The sequence below is a fragment of the Schistocerca cancellata genome, chromosome 3 (genome assembly GCF_023864275.1).
Source record: "Schistocerca cancellata isolate TAMUIC-IGC-003103 chromosome 3, iqSchCanc2.1, whole genome shotgun sequence".
NCBI lineage: Eukaryota > Metazoa > Arthropoda > Insecta > Orthoptera > Acrididae > Schistocerca > Schistocerca cancellata.
Genome location: NC_064628.1, coordinates 33,005,115 through 33,022,181, shown reverse-complemented (window position 1 = coordinate 33,022,181; position 17,067 = coordinate 33,005,115). Strand labels below are relative to the sequence as shown.

The 17,067-nt window shown below is 42.1% G+C and overlaps 1 non-coding gene across 1 annotated transcript; it reads right to left on the bottom strand.

Moving 5' to 3' along the window:
- Positions 1–1,518: 1,518 nt before the first annotated feature.
- On the bottom strand, positions 1,519–1,591 carry Trnat-agu (transfer RNA threonine (anticodon AGU)). The gene has a single exon. It is a non-coding gene; the product is annotated as a tRNA-Thr (tRNA).
- Positions 1,592–17,067: the final 15,476 nt, after the last annotated feature.

Below are 17,067 nucleotides of genomic sequence, written 5' to 3'. Positions count from 1 at the left end.
TGAATAGGTGCCTACATAACGTCCTTGGGTGAACACCACTAATTATTCTCACTGCTCTCTTTTGTGCAACTAATACCTTATATCTAAGTGCTGAGTCGCCCAAGAAAACTATTCCATTATTGAGTGGAAATATGCGAAGTACGTTAGGAGGCTGATCTGTTTATTACCAAGGCTAGCGATTATACGAAGAGCGAAAGAAGCTGAACTTAATTGTTGTAGAAGCTCAGTAATATGCTTCTTCCTGTTCAAGTTGTCATCATTGTGAACACCCAAAAATTTGGAGAAATCTATCCTGTTAACTGAGCCCTGTTCATATGCTACATAAATTGTTGGTATGGTTCTATTCGGTGTACAGAACTGGATATAGTGAGTTTTTTCAAAATTAAGGGAGAATCCATTTTCTGAGAACCACTTAATTCTTTGAAAGACCTCCTTAACAATATCTTCAGCTGCTTTTTCTGGAATGGGATTTATTGCAACACTCGTGTCATCTTCAAAAAGTACTAGTTCTGATTGCTGAACGTTAAGTGCGAGGTCATTCACATGAATAAGGTACAGCAGAGGACCCAAAATTGAACCCCGTGGGACTCCCTTTGTGATAACTCCCCATTCACTAGGATTTACCATCCTCCAAACATTATTCGTGTTATTCAGCACAACTTTTTGCTTTCTGTTCGTTAAGTGTGATTCAAATAAGCTGTGTGTATAGCTTTCGATTCCATTAAGGCCGAGTTTTTCTAAGAGTGTGACATGATCCACACAGTCAAATGCCTTGGAAAGATCACAAAAAACACCAACTGGTGATAACTTGCTATTTAGGGCTTGTACTGTTTGATGGGTAAATGTGTAGATAGCATTCTCAGTCGAGTAACTCTTCCGGAATCCGAACTGTGACATGCTGAGTAAACTATTTTCACTCAAATGTGAGACTACTCTCGAATACATAAATTTTTCGAATCTTTTTTTCTTCGAGTTAATTCATAACGTTCGAACACAATATATCTTCCAGAATCCTGCTGAATATTGACGTTAATGAAATGGGCCTGTAATTAAGTGGATTACTCCTACTACCTTTCTTAAATATTGGTGTGACCTGTGCAACTTTCCAGTCTTTAGGTATGGATCTTTCGTCGAGCGAACGGTTGTATATGATTGTCAAATATGGAGCTAATGCATCAGCGTATTCTGAAAGGAACCTAACTGGTATACAGTCTGGACGAGAAGACTTGCTTTTATTAAGTGATTTAAGTTGCTTCACTACTCAAAAGATATTTACTTCTACGTTCTCATGTTGGCAGCTGTTCTTGATTCGGATTCTGGAATATTTACTTCGTCTTCTTTTGTGAAAGCATTTCGGCATATTGATAAATCTATCATTAGGCCATTTCTGTGACTATCTTCAACTGATCGTGTCAATAGAATCTCGTTCCAGACCCTAGACACGTCAGTTCAAAAAGGAATTAAAGAAAATAGCTGCCAGTGGCCATTGATTTATACCAATGGAGCAAGCTGAAAATTTGTGCTGGACTGGGATTCGAATCCAGGACTCCTGCTTACTAGGCAGATGTGCTGACCACTACGCCATCCGGACGCAGCGGTCACCGCGGCTGCACGGACTACCCTGGCACACCCCCCATCAGACCCAAATTCTTTCGGACATGTCCAAAAAACAGACACCACATACTCGTATTTAACTAGAGACATCAGTTTGATTCACAGCGGCATTCGTTGTGATGTCCACCTGTCTCGTTCGTAGCTCCATTAGAGTGACGATAAGAAACGTCTGATAGTATGTTATAGTTGTCCGAACCATGATGAAGCAACAGAACTCTGAAGGTAGAAACATAGACTGCTTCCGCTATGATTACAATACAAACAGCCAAATATGCTTGTATCCTGACGTATTTCTGGATTACAATGTACAGTATCAACGTTTCGTCAATATGTATCGCTTATTTTGACCACTGTAATTTGTATTGTACGTAGCTTGTAAACAATTTTCCTCCATGTTTTAGACGCTACGCAACAGAGACGTAAGACTTCGTAAGGGATATTGAACATATACAAGGGCGGCATGAATGATGACAGGTTTTTCTGAATTATGGGAAAGCGTGGCGGAAATACTGAACAGTCTAACCCGGAAGGCGCTTGAAGCGGTCTAAGACGCTGCAGTCATGGACTGTGCGGCTGGTCCCGGCGAAGGTTCGAGTCCTCTCTCTAGCATGGGTGTGTGTGTGTTTGTCCTTAGGGACTGAAGACCTTAGCAGTTAAGTCCCATAAGATTTCACACACATTTGAACATTTTTTGAACAGACGCCAATTATCCTGAGAACGCATACCCGAACAGTTAGAAATCTGCGAATACTACTTCCCTTACGTCTCAGTTCCGTCAGGAGCGCAAAGACAAAATCAGAACAATTACAGAGCGCACAGAGGCGTTTAACCAGTAGCTTTTCCCGTTATCCATAATCGAATGGAATAGGAAAAAACTCTAAATTGTGGTACAATGTGAAGTACCGTGCACTTTCTGTCTTTTGAAGGGTATGAAAGCAGATGTATAAATTAAGGGAACGCGCAAGAAAATACGGGGTTATCAGTGTGCTGCTGGCAGCTGAGTCACGTTTCTGGAGCTGCGGACGGTGACCCTCTAGAAGCTGCTGACTACAGAGCGCGTGCAGTGGTGGGGGTGTCACTGGGAGACTCCCCTGGGGATTTACGCTAATCCTGCCAAGAAGGCCGCGGCACGTGTCTTTCACCGCCGTGCCCATTGTGTTCGGGCCGTGCGCTAGTTCCCTCGAATACGGCTGTACCTGTTCGGCAGCACCACCGTCTGCCGCTCACAGGAGGTGTCGCAATTCCTTCCTGCACTGCTGCATACGTCCTTCCACAATTGCGTGCACCCGTGTCACAATTAGGATATGTTCTAAACCAGCTCTGCAACTCGCACCCCGTTGCCGCACACCACTAATCAATAAAAGGAAAATAATAATAATACATTAGAAGTATTTGTAGATTTTAAGAAGGCATATGACTGTCTCCACAGACCTTCAGTATTAAAACTTTTAAGAAATCTAGGACTACATCCAAAATTAACTAAAATAATACAACTCACTCTAACCAACACCAAATCAAAAGTGAAGTTTAGAGGAGAAATTTCGGAACCATTCCTCATAAAAACAGGCTTAAGACAAGGTGACTGCCTGTCACCATTAATTTTCAACTGTGCACTGGAATACATAATGAGAGAATGGTACAAGGACAATCCAAAGAGGATAAGAATTGGAAATGCAAAAGATGATATTAGCTTAAACTGCTTGGGATTCGCTGATGATCTTGCTCTCCTAGCCAACACCGTTCAAGAAGCCAGGCAACAAGTGAAATCACTACAAGAAATAGCAGAGAAAGTAGGCCTTAGAATATCATTTGAAAAAAAGGGAGATTATGCTAACTGATCCACCACATGCAAACAAAATTACAATAGGAGAACAGGAAATCAAAATTGTTGATAAATTTAAGTATTTAGGCGAAATAATAACATACAATCTAAATGAGAAGCCATCATGGCAAAAAAGAATAAAAAAACTGAACTATGCAAATTACATGACCAAAACTACATACAACAAAAAAAGCCTATCTGTAGATGCAAAATTAAAACACTATAAAACAGTTACACAACCAGAAATAACGTATGCAGCTGAAACTATCTTCAAAACAACTAATACAACAGAAATTGACAGAATATTAAAAATAGAAAGAAGAATAATTAGGACATGTATAAATAAACAGTATAAAATAAATGGACATTGGAGAATAGCATCAAATGAAACAGTATATAAGAAAATAGAACCAGTCATGAGCACAATCAGGAAGAAACGCATCTCATTCTTTGGACATCTGATGAGAACTCCAGAAAACAGAATTAGTAAAAAAATAATTCAAAAATTGTGGAATAGCAAGAGCGACATTAAATGGATCACAGAAATTAAGGACGATATAAAAGAACTTCAAATTACAGTAGATGACCTAAAAAACAAGACAGAGAAAACCAGAATACTGCAAGACCTGCAAACCAGACTACAAATGAAAATCAATAAAAGGAGTACAGGAAGAGTTGTCTCAGATGAAGAAAGAAACAAAATATCTGAAAGAATGAAGAAATATTGGGCAGACAGAAGAGCAAAACACCTTTCATATGAGAATAGCCTCTAATAATTATATTACCTAAATATATTAAGTTATTGTCGAACCAAATTGTATCCATTTGTAACAACTTGTTTAGAACTTTGTATTTTTGACTACAGTGGTCCAATGAAGGCCATAAAATAAATAAAAATAATAATAATAAAAACATTAGAAGTATTCCAAATTGCGAATAATGACCACAATCGGCTGTAGACGACAATGAAAATTTGTGCCGGATAGGGACTCTAACCCGGATCTCCCGATTATCGCGAAGGGTCGCCTTGCCTTACAGTTTGGCTATCCGTGCACAACTCACGGCCAGACCCAAGCCGTCAACCGTGCGTCTACGACCTTCAATCGTACATCCACTATGTACACACATCAAAAAAACAGTTGCGTGACTTCGGTTCCCAGAACTCCTGAAGATAGACGTTGACTGTGGGTATTGTACCACAGACACAGTTCCTTTGACTGTTCAGAGACGTCACTAAACCCGCCCAAAGATGTAAACAACAATATATAAGCAGAGCCTATTATACGGAGGGGTCTGACAGCCGATCAGTTCCAATCATTTCACCAGGAAGGAGGAACACTGCTCGTGTTGTCTGTAGTTGAACCATGCCTAGACGGTCAAAACCGCGGTACGATCACGTCCGCATTCTTACTTTGTGCCAGGAAGGTCTCTCAACAAGGGAAGTGTCCATGCGTCTCGGAGTGAACCAACGCGATGTTGTTAGGACGTGGGGGAGATACAGAGAGACAGCAACTGTCGATGACATGCCTCGCTAAGGCTGCAGTGGATGACCGCTACCTACGGATTATGTCTGACAGTAATGCCACCACGTTGAAAAATGCTTTTTGTGTAGCCGCAGGACGTCGTGTTACGACTCAGGCTGTGCGCAACAGGCTGCATGATGCGCAACTTCACTCCTGATGTCCAGGGCGAGGTCCATCTTTGCAACCACGACATCATGCAGCGCGGTACAGATGGGTCCAACAAAATGCCGAATGTGCCGTTCAGGAATGGTTGGTTGGTTGGTTTTGGGGATGAAAGGGACCAGACTGCTACGGTCATCGGTCCCTTTTTCCAAATACAAAGAACACCCACAGAGAATAAAAACGAGGAACAGAATAGATCACAGACGATTCAGAACAAGAGAAACTGAGACAAAGACAAGACAAAACGAACTAAAACCACACAGAGTGTGACAGTGGTTGGCCGACCATAGAAATAAAAAAGGAAAAGCCAACCACTTAGAAACACATTAAAAATCAGTTTAAAATCATAGGCCGAAGGCCAGAATCAACACAAAACAATAAAATAAAACAGAAACACTGAGATTAAATGATAAAATCCCCCTGCCCGAATAAAACGTAAAACTAAGTCAGCCATAGTGGAGTCGTCTGTTAGAAGGGCAGGGAGCGTATCAGGCAGCGCAAATGTCTGCCTGACCACAGCTAAAAGGGGGCAGGCCATCAAAATGTGGGCCACTGTCAAAGCTGCCCCACATCGACATAGAGGAGGGTCCTCCCGGCGCAGTAAATAACTGTGTGTCAGCCGGGAGTGGCCAATGCGGAGCCGGCAAAGAACTACTGAGTCCCTGCGAGTGGCTCGCAGGGATGACCGCCACACAACCGTCATCTCCTTGACATCACGGAGTTTATTGCGCGTTGTCAGTTCGCGCCATTCATCGTCCCATAGCGCCAAGATTTTGCGGCGGAAGACTGCCCGCAAATCAGTCTCTGGGAGGCCAACGTCCAGAGATGGCTTACTGGTGGCCTCTTTCGCCAGGCGGTCAACATGTTCGTTACCCGGGATACCGACATGACCGGGGGTCCACACAAAGACCACAGAGCGGCCGCAACGGGCAAGAGTATGCAGAGACTCTTGGATAGCCATCACCAGACGAGAGCGAGGGAAACACTGGTCGAGAGCTCGTAAACCGCTCAGGGAATCGCTACAGATATGAGTGTCTCATATGCCTTCAGGCACACAATCGTCGGAGGCGTGTTTGGAGGCAACCCGGTCAGGCTGAACGCCCTAGACACACTGTCCAGCGAGTGCAGCAAGGCGGCGGTTCCCTGCTGGTTTGGGGTGGCATTATGTGTGGCCGACGTACGCCGCTGGTGGTCATGGAAGGCGCATAACGGTTGTACGATACGCGAATGCCTTCCTCTGACCGATAGTGCAACCGTATCGGCAGCATATTGGCGAGGTATTCGTGTTCATGAACGACAATTCGCGCCCCCGTCGTGTACATCTTGTGAACGACTTCATTTAGGATAACGACATCGCTTGACTAGAGTGGCCAGCACGTTCTCCAGACATGAACCCTATCGGACATGCCTGGGATAGATTGAAAAGGGCTGTTTATAGATCACTCTGAGGCATCTACGTCGAATCGCCGTTGAATAATGGGACAATCTGGACCAACAGTGCCAGGATGAACTTGTTGATAGTGTGCCACGACGAATACAGGCATGCATCAATGCAAGGCGACGTGCTACTGGGTATTAGAGGCACCGGTGTGTACAGCAATCTGGACCACCACCTCAGAAAATCTCGCTGTTTGGTGGTACGACATGCAATGTGAGGTTTTCGTGAGCAATAAAAAGGGCGGAAATGATGTTTATGTTGATCTCTAGTCCAATTTTGTGTACAGGTTCCTGAACTCTCGGAACCGAGGTGATGCAAAACTTTTTTTGATGTATGTATTTTATAAGATTAAATTGTAAATGGCGCATAGCAATACAAAGAGTAACTGTAAATGGTGCAAAGACTCAAATTATATAAACGTATGTAAGTGTGTTTTTTACTTCTACTCGTAAACCTCTGGACCGATTTCAACCAAGCTTGATACACTTATCCCTTGCTGCGTGGCAACAGCCGCTGACGGGGTAAGAACCACCTACCTATCATAGTTCAGGGGATATGACATCATATAAATAAGGAGATGCGTGGAAAACTGGCGTATAATGTATAACGTTTAAAATTGTTACTTCCTTGCTGAAAATTCTATTCGCAACGCATTTTGCAGACAGTTTCCACATACGCCGCTGAATGTACCTACAAAAATATATTATCGTACGAAACATATTTCAAGAGAGATGACGTCATAAACACAGAGGTACGTGAAAAAAATGTCGAATCATGCATGAAGTTGTAATACGTTTATTCTTTGCTACTAAGTGTAGCTTCTAAGAGTCGACTTACAGAAATCCCTGACACTTGGCAGAAGTTTTGACAGCTTTCAACTGCGAAGCGCAAATGGTTGTAGGTGAAAACAATCGCCATCCACAGCCCCATGAAAAGGCGTTGCCATAGAGACGTTTAGAAAATCGCGTTGTAGACACGCGAAGCAGCTGCGCCCAGTGTACCAAAATTATCCGGAATATTATACTACAAACACAGTCCACTTTTGTTTTCGTTCCTAATAGAAAGTTGGCAAAATGAATACCCGGGCAAGGACAGGTTTGTCAGGTAGTAACATAAGGTAATCATTACATGCTTTTAACTCATAACTGTACACTATTTTCTATTTTTTTAAAAAAAAGAACATGTAGTTTCAGTTTGCTTATAGTAATAATTGTCTCTGCCTACAGTATTCCTTGGTGTACTGTGTCACCCAGTGGTGCTATTACCGCCCCCAATCCCAGATCTACATCTACCTCTACATCTACATCCATACTCCGCAAGCCACCAGACGGTGTGTGGCGGAGGGTACCTTGAGTACCTCTATCGGTTCTCACTTCTATTCCAGTCGGGTATTGTTCGTGGAAAGAAGGATTGTCGGTATGCCTCTGTGTGGGCTCTAACTTCTCTGATTTTATCCTCATGGTCTCTTCGCGAGATATACGTAGGAGGGAGCAATATGAGCATCTCTCCTGCAGAGTCTTCCACTGGAGTTTATCTATCATCTCCGTAACGCTTTCGCGATTACTAAATGATCCTGGAACGAAGCACGCTGCTCTCCGTTGGATCTTCTCTGTCTCTTCTATCAACCCTATCTGGTACGGATCCCACACTGCTGAGCAGTATTCAAGCAGTGGGCGAACAAGCGTACTGTAACCTACTTCCTTTGTTTTCGGATTGTATTTCCTTAGAATTCTTCCAATGAATCTCAGTCTGTCATCTGCTTTACCGACGATGAACTTTATATGATCATTTCACTTTAAATCACTCCTAATGCGTACTCCCAGATAATTTATGGAATTAACTGCTTGGAGTTGCTGACCTGCTATACTGTAGCTAAATGATAAGGGATCTTTCTTTCTATGTATTCGCAGCACATTACACTTGTCTACATTGAGATTCAGTTGCCATTCCCTGTACCATGCGTCAATTCGCTGCAGATCCTCCTGCATTTCAGTACAATTTTCCATTGTTACAACCTCTCGATATACCACAGCATCATCCGCAAAAAGCCTCAGTGAACTTCCGATGTCAACCACAAGGTCATTTATGAATATTGTGAATAGCAACGGTCCTACGACACTCCCCTGCGGCACACCTGAAATCACTCTTACTTCGGAAGACTTCTCTCCATTGAGAATGACATGCTGCGTTCTGTTATCCAGGAACTCTTCAATCCAATCACACAATTGGTCTGATAGTCCATATGCTCTTACTTTGTTCATTAAACGACTGTGGGTAACTGTATCGAACGCCTTGCGGAAGTCAAGAAACAAGGCATCTACCTGTGAACCCGTGTCTATGGCCCTATAGCTTCGTGGACGAATAGCGCGAGCTGGGTTTCACACGATCGTCTTTTTCGTAACCCATGCTGATTCCTACAGAGTAGATTTCTAGTCTCCAGAAAAATCATTATTCTCGAACATAATACGTGTTCCAAAATTCTGCAACTGATCGATGTTAGAGATATAGATCTATGGTTCTGCATATGTGTTCGACGTCCGTTCTTGAAAACGGGGATGACCTGTGCCCTTTTCCAACCCTTTGGAACGCTACGCTCTTCTAGAGACCTACGGTACATCGCTGCAAGAAGGGGGGCAAGTTCCTTCGCGTACTCTGTGTAAAATCGAACTGGTATCCTATCAGGTCCAGCGGCCTTTCCTCTTTTGAGCGATTTTAATTGTTTTTCTATCCCTCTGTCATCTATTTCGATATCTATCATTTTGTCATCTGTACGACAGTCTAGCGAAGGAGCTACAGTGCAGTCTTCCTCTGTGAAACAGCTTTGGAAAAAGACATTTAAAGTCGAGCGACACCCACGCCTCGCTCTTCCCAGATTATCGTTGCTGCACGGAATGATCGTTAAGGCACCAATGGCTTCAGAGTTCGTCTTCTCGAAGTTTTGCTTTTGCAGTACATTCCGCAATCTCTTCGTTATAAGTCGTCTGTTTCGGTTTCCCGATGTAGATAGAGGAGAATAAGTAACTTATCCATTATGGGTGGAAAACTGCGGCTGTTAACTTTATAGGTTTTCATAAATGGCGTGGTGGTAGAACATTTACTTTCCCATTACCGATTTCGATTCGCTTGGCGACTCGTCATCAGGTTGCTAAGAGCTGTACCGTCTGCTGACGAGTCACTGTGTGACGTCCCCCCTCCGCCGCGTGCTGGTGTTGTCGACGCCGTGGAGCTGTTACTGCTACAGCTCGGTCGGTGGAGTCGAGACGGGATGCGCGATGATGGAGGTCTCCGTCAGTTAGCGAGAGACAAGATCTGGAAAAGCTCTTAAGAAATCGTTCCTCGCGTAACGATTAAAGTCTGATTGCGAGTCCGCAAAGTTTCCTTATTAATGCGGACTCTTCGACCATAAATATAATAGACTGGCCCTGACGTCATTTTCGTGGCTCCAACATCTCTGGGCTAAAGTCACGTGAATGTTGGCAAAACATGGTTGTTTCGTGTTGCGCTTATGGCTGTACTCAGCGTTTTTTCGGGGGAAATGGCATTACATTTCACGTGTGTTTCTATGATAATGCAGATGCGTTTATTGAAATCTGCTGAAGTGACTTTTATTTGTTTTTTACACTTGAAATAGAGTATCACGTAAATTAAAGCGTTGAAAGTGATGCCTGTAAAGTCAGACTCATATTACATTTTGGAAAGTATCTGTGATAATTCGGTTACAGAAGTAAGTATAAGCGTTCCTCGTTCCTACTCATAGGTTCCCTAAGGATGAAAACCGAAGACAGCTTTGGATACAGGTCCTGAAACGGAAAAACTTTAAGCCATCTGCACATAGGCGCCTTTTTGTATATACAAGTGAGAATATAATAAGGTAAGAGCACCTATAGTCGACTCATGAAGAGCATTTTTTTCTACCTTCTAATACTATTAAATAAATGTAGACTCCAAAATTATTTTCTGAAACTTCAGAGTCTCACCATTCATCTAAAATATTTTTTTAAACTGATAGTTTAAACTTTTGTAAAAATAGTAGGAACTGAACCTTTGAAGTGCACCTAAAACTGATACTCTAAAATGGACCTGCTCCTAAAGTCGACAATTTTAGGACCTATAGTTGACATAATTCCCATATCCCATTTTCTTTTATAAGTGACTAGAGCTCAAAACGCGGCGAATCCAATATTTAAAGTTTTGACACGAGCCCACTCTTATTGTTTAAAAGAATTTTAACGACGTTTTACTTTAACTGATAGTTTATAGTAATTTAGTCCCGCTGCCCACCAGAGGGGCCTTCGATACATTTTTTAGATTTTATAAATGGTACTGTGAACAAATCCAGGTCAAATGTAGTTCTGACATAATTTTTCGCAAATAAAAAAGTAATTTTTGTTGGAAGTGTTTGGCAGTCAATTGAGAAATGTGGGTAAAATACGATACAAACACAGGATGTCAGACCGCTCATTTGAAATCCCGCCACGTTTTGCCAACAGTCACTTGGTTTATGTTGGAGCCACACCAGCCCTATAGCTTCTGCACAGCAAGGCCAGTCTACTAGTATCTATGGTCGAAGTGCGAACTGCGCACTCTGATTGTCTCTTATGGTTCGAAATTGAATTGTTATTTGCCCGGTTAACACTTTCGTGCAGTAATTGATGAATCTTCCCTCATGCGCATCGTCCACATCACCAAAAGCGAGGAAAAAGTTCAATTGAAGATCGTATTGGTCGTTGTTTGTTCGTTGCTAAGTAAAATTGTTCGCTCTATACGACGCGAGATGCACAGATACTCTTTAACAATGTCTTAATTATCTTGCATCGTAATATTATGTATGTACAAACATTCTTTGTCACAACACAGTCCACGAATTTACTTCCAAATTAAATAGTCACTCTTCATTAGATTTTGATGAGCAATTACCAAATACGTAAATAAATTATACACAACTGCAACCAGTCACTTTTTCATTAATAATGCTTTATTACATTAACCGGTTTTCGAACCCTTTCAGGTTCATCTTCAGATGATTTCGGGAGAATCCGGGAAGTTACATCATTACTGGTAGTAGCATAATGCTGGGTGCTGGTTCTATGGCAGAAAGATGGGTCACACTTTAATGTATCGCCATGACTATACCTTATCTGTCGATATAGATGTAAATTTAGTTTTTACTTACTGCGACAGTATAGGCGGCTTTTTTCGTATCTGTCTGCCTCCATTTTGATGTCCAGAACACTTTCACACGAACTATATTAGTTCACACTTTAACAGTGCTGGATGCTGGTAAAGTGTCACTGTTAAAGTGTAAACTAATATAGTTCGTGTGAAAGTGTTCTGGACATCAAAATGGAGGCAGATAGATACGAAAAAAGCCGCCTATACTGTCGCAGTAAGTAAAAACTAAATTTACATCTATATCGACAGATAAGGTATAGTCATGGCGATACATTAAAGTGTGACCCATCTTTCTGCCATAGAACCAGCACCCAGCATTATGCTACTACCAGTAATGATGTAACTTCCCGGATTCTCCCGAAATCATCTGAAGATGAACCTGAAAGGGTTCGAAAACCGGTTAATGTAATAAAGCATTATTAATGAATAAGTGACTGGTTGCAGTTGTGTATAATTTATTTACATTAATATACAGTCACGGTTCTAAAATATCCGTAATGGATAAGCATAATTACCAAATATTTATAGAATGATGGAGGCGACACGTTGAATTTCCACTTTTGATGAACAATTTTATTGTTCCTTTTCGCTAAATACTTTATAGACATCACGCCACACGCACACGCGGTTAATTAGCACTGGCAGTTCTGTTAGTTTCAAGTGTCGTGACAATTACGACAGCTTTAACCATCGGCGTAATTGTATCTTCTTCATGTATTCGTGTCAATGTCTCCCACTCGAGACTATACACGTATTATAGTCTTTTGAAACTTTGTCCATTCCTTTCTATAAGCGCCGGCCGGTGTGGCCGTGCGGTTCTAGACGCTTCAGTCTGGAACCGCGTGACCGCTACGGTCGCAGGCTCGAATCCTGCCTCGGACATGGATGTGTGTGATGTCCTTAGGTGAGTTAGGTTTAATTAGTTCTAAGTTCTAGGCGACTGATGACCTCAGCAGTTAAGTCGCATAGTGCTCAGAGTCATTTGAACCATTTGAACCTTTCTATAAGTTCACTTATTGAATGTTGAGTCCAATATTGCCTACTTCCGTTAATAAAGCCCAACAACTCGGTATGCACAGTCAGCATACTATTTCGGTCCAAGTCCCTGGTCTGAATATCAGTTCACAAAATCCGTGCGTCTACGTCACGCAACAATGACTCTTGAAAGTAAAACGATCTCGTCGCGCTCCGTTCGCTCAACTATGGCAAGAGCTGCTCTCGTATGTCTTGATAGCACGATAGCTAGCAAGCGACTTTTTCCGTGAATGAGTATCGTAGACGCAATGAATTTCTTCGTTGCGTTTACAACTCTCTTCCACATAAAAGTTATCTCTGACCGACTTTTCTTTGGACTTAACAAAAATGTTCTAATGTGTGTGAAATCTTATGGGACTTAACTGCTAAGATCATCAGTCCCTAAGCTTACACACTACTTAACCCAAATTATCTTAAGGACAAACACACACACCCATGTCCGAGGGAGGACTCGAACCTCCGCCGGGACCAGCCGCACAGTCCATGACTGCAGCGCCTTAGACCGCTCGTTGGACTTAACTTCCATGGTATTAATTTGCAATTATTACTTAGATGTTTGACAAATAACTAAAGATGACCTTTCTTTCTTCTTCCTTTCTACCAAAATGCTTAATGTTGGTGTTTATCAAGACTTTCTGGTGTTATATCATCGGCAAAGTTGTCGTACCCTTCAGGATAACGTTTCCCTACTTTACATCATGATGGTCTTTCCTAATTGGGTTTTGGGGTTCATTAAGGCGTTACAACTAGGAGACTTCAAACCGGTAATGAGAAAATAAAAAGTGACTGGTTGCATTCAGAACCCGTGGAAACGATGCCGAAGTCAGTGCCGTTCAGGACTGACAATCACGCTTGTATGCTAAAGGGAGCGCGGCAAAGTGGTCAGAGAAATGGGACTCATTCTTCCCGAGCCCTCAAGGGTCCGGAAAAGGATGGGACTCTTTCCTCCCATTTAACGCAGGTAGACGTGTTTCTTCGCAGCTGGTGACGACCCGCCAACCCATCGGGCGAGTAGGCTGCAGCTGGAGCGTGTGGCCATTCCGCGGAACCATTGGCGCTTTTTCTGTCCAGAAGACGGTGCTCATTCTGGCCCATTCTTCAATCTAAGCTCTATGAAAAGGCAGGAAGTTATAGCAGAAGGTGTAAGACTTTTACGAATTTATCGTGAATATGGTTAAAGGTGACTTAGGGATTTCATTTTTTACTGTCAAGTTCCGTTAGACCGCCAAAAGTCAGTAAAATGGCTGGATGTAGATTAGTAGAATAGCAACGAAACACAGAAGCCGGCTGAAATTTCTCCTAGACACAACAAAAGAAGTGTGTCATGAGGTTATTCTTCAATTTAGATTGGAAACTGCGAGGATTGCGGCTAAGTTCTTTAACATGCAGGAGAATTCTGTGCGTCTTTCTGCACAGGAGTGAGGGAGGTGTGATCCAAATGCAGACTGAATTTCTGTCTAGCATTAACTGGATAAAAGCTGCTAATTCTTGGGAACAAACTCATGTTGTTAAAAGCAAACACCATTAAAGAATTATTTTCAACCATAATGGCTATGTTTGTGAACCGTGACTGTGTGGGATAATTATTTGTTTCAAGTTTCTGCTACCAGTCACTTTTTATTTTATGCTTAATTTAACACACTGCAACGCGTATCGAACATGTTCAGACTGTTTATTTTTAAGTAACATTTCTCTATGTATGTATGTATGTATAAACGCCTGAAGATGAACAGAACATGTTCGAAACACGTTGCATTATGTTAAATTAAGCATAAAATAAAAAGTGACTGGTAGCAGAAACTTGAAATAAATAATTAACCATTAAAGAAAATGCATGTTGAGAATGTCACTTCGTTTAGCGTTACCTAGGGTGCAGCACGAGGAGACGAACTGTTTCACACATCAAAAATATTTGTATATTTGATTTACTTATGTATTTTTAAACATATTTACAAAATTTCGCCATTTACATCCTAATTGTAATTTTATATCCTAACCTGTACATATAAAACCACAATATTATTTTTAATGTTTTTTGTATTTTTAAATAAATTTACAAAATTTCGTCATTTGTATCCCATTATGTATGCGTATTATTATTACTGATTTTTTTGCCCTTAAAGAGCGCAGTTGGACTACATTGTCAATTCCTTTTGCTGCCTTCCTTGCTGCCCAAACTTCCCTCATTCGCTCGCTGTGTTTCTGTTTCCGGTCCTCTGCCCATGCTTCTTGTCGGATTCGTGTCTTCTTCTTCATCTTCGTTGCCGTTTTGGTTGCCCATATTTCTTTCATCTTCCGGCTTTGATCTTGTTTGCGTTCTTCGGTCCATTTTACGCCTGTTCTTTTGTCTCAGTATATCTCATGTAGTTTACTTTCCTTAATGATGTTTCTGAATTTTGTTCTGTCGTTTATTATGTCTGGTGTGATGTTGAGTTGGTTCAGGTAGTTTTTTACCTCTACCACACATTTGTTGTTCTAGTGGTTACCCAGGCAAAGATCTGTTTGGTGATGATGATGATGAGCGTTTGGCGTCATTGGCCGGGAGGCCCCTCGCGGGGCAGGTCCGGCCGCCTTGGCGCAGGTCTTATTACATTCGGCGCCACATTGGGCGACCTGCACGCCGGATGGGGATGAAAGGATGATGAACACAACACAACACCCAGTCCCTGAGCGGAGAAAATCTCCGACCCAGCCGGGAATCGAACCCGGGCCCGGAGGACGGCAATCCGTCACGCTGACCACTCAGCTACTGGGGCGGACATCTGTTTGGTCAGCCTGTGTGATGGCATTCTGTATAAGTGTCCATAGAATTGTAGTCTGTGTTTTCTAATCTGTTCTGTGATTGTCTCCGTATGTTTGTATAGTTCCTCTTTAGGTTTCTTGATCCATATTCCATTGCTGTTAGTTGCACCAAATATTTTCTTAAGTATTTTCCGTTCTACTTTTTCTAGTTGTCTCATATGTGTAGTGTGGTCTCTCCTGCATACAGTACTTCGGGGACCACCACCGTGTTACAGTGGCGTAATTTCGCATTTTGTGAGACGGACTTCTTGTTGTAATGATTCCACACTACTTTGTATGCCTTGTCCAGTTTAGTTTTTCGTTCTTCGTTTGAGTCTCTGTTATGTCCGCTCATTTGTAGTGTTTCACCGAGGTATTTGAAGTTTGCCGTTTTGTAAATCGTGCCGTACTTTGTGTTCAGGGATGAGAGTTTTTTTGTCGTTCCGTAAGAGATCAGTAGTCCACTTTTGGAAGCGATTTCGTGTAGTTTTTCATTAGCTTATTTTGTTTCGTTTATACCTTTCGTGACATTCGCCAAATCGTCTGCAAAAGTAGGCATTTAATCTGTAGGTTTCCTAAGGTTATCCCCTGTTGTGATATTTCCCATTCTTTTGTTACCTTATCTAACGCTAGATTGAAAAGGAGAGGTGAGAGGCCATCGCCTTGTCGGGCACCTGTTCGAATTTCAAGGGGCTCTGATAGTTTCCCACAGGACTTTACTTTTGAGGTCGTGCTGGTCAAGGTTTGCTCTATGATAGTCCGTGTTTTGTTGTCTTCTTTGTATTCAGCTAGAATTTTCAAGAGAGTTTTCCGGTCGATAGAGTCGTACGCATTTTTGAAGTCGACAAAGGTAATGATCAGGTTCTGTCTGTGTTGTAAAATCATTTTCAGGTTCCAAATTTGTTCCGCACAAGACCGCCCTTCACGGAAGGCTGCTTGGTATTCCCCAATCAAGTGGTCAATCTGGCATTCTAGACTGTTTAGTAAAGCTTTAGATAGGATCTTGTATGTGACCGATATTAAGGTTATTCCTCTGTAGTTATTCGGGTCAGTCTTGTCACCTTCTTTGTGTAGTGGGTGTATCAGGGCAGTTTTCCAGTTGTCAGGAATTTTCATGGTCTCCCAGATACCATCAAAGATCCTGTGGATGTCTTTCTTGATTTCTGGGTCTTGTAACTTCCAGATTTCCGCGATTATGCCATCTTCTCCTGCTGCTCTATGATTCTTGAGTGGCTTGATTATTTCTTTAACTTCTTCTAGGGTTGGAGATTCACTATCTGGATTGTATGTGCTCTTTTCTGTCATCAATTCTTCCATAGGGGTGTCCGTGTTGAGGAGTTTTTCAAATTACTTTGCCAGAATGTCGAAATTGTATTTGGTATTGCTTTATAGGGTTCCATCCGGTCTTCTGAAGCACAAGTTGGGTGCTTGGTATCCAGTTATATTTTCGCTGAACGTTCTGTAGAATTTTCTTGTATTGTTCTTCGTGAAGTCCGATTCGATCTCCGTCAGTCACCGTT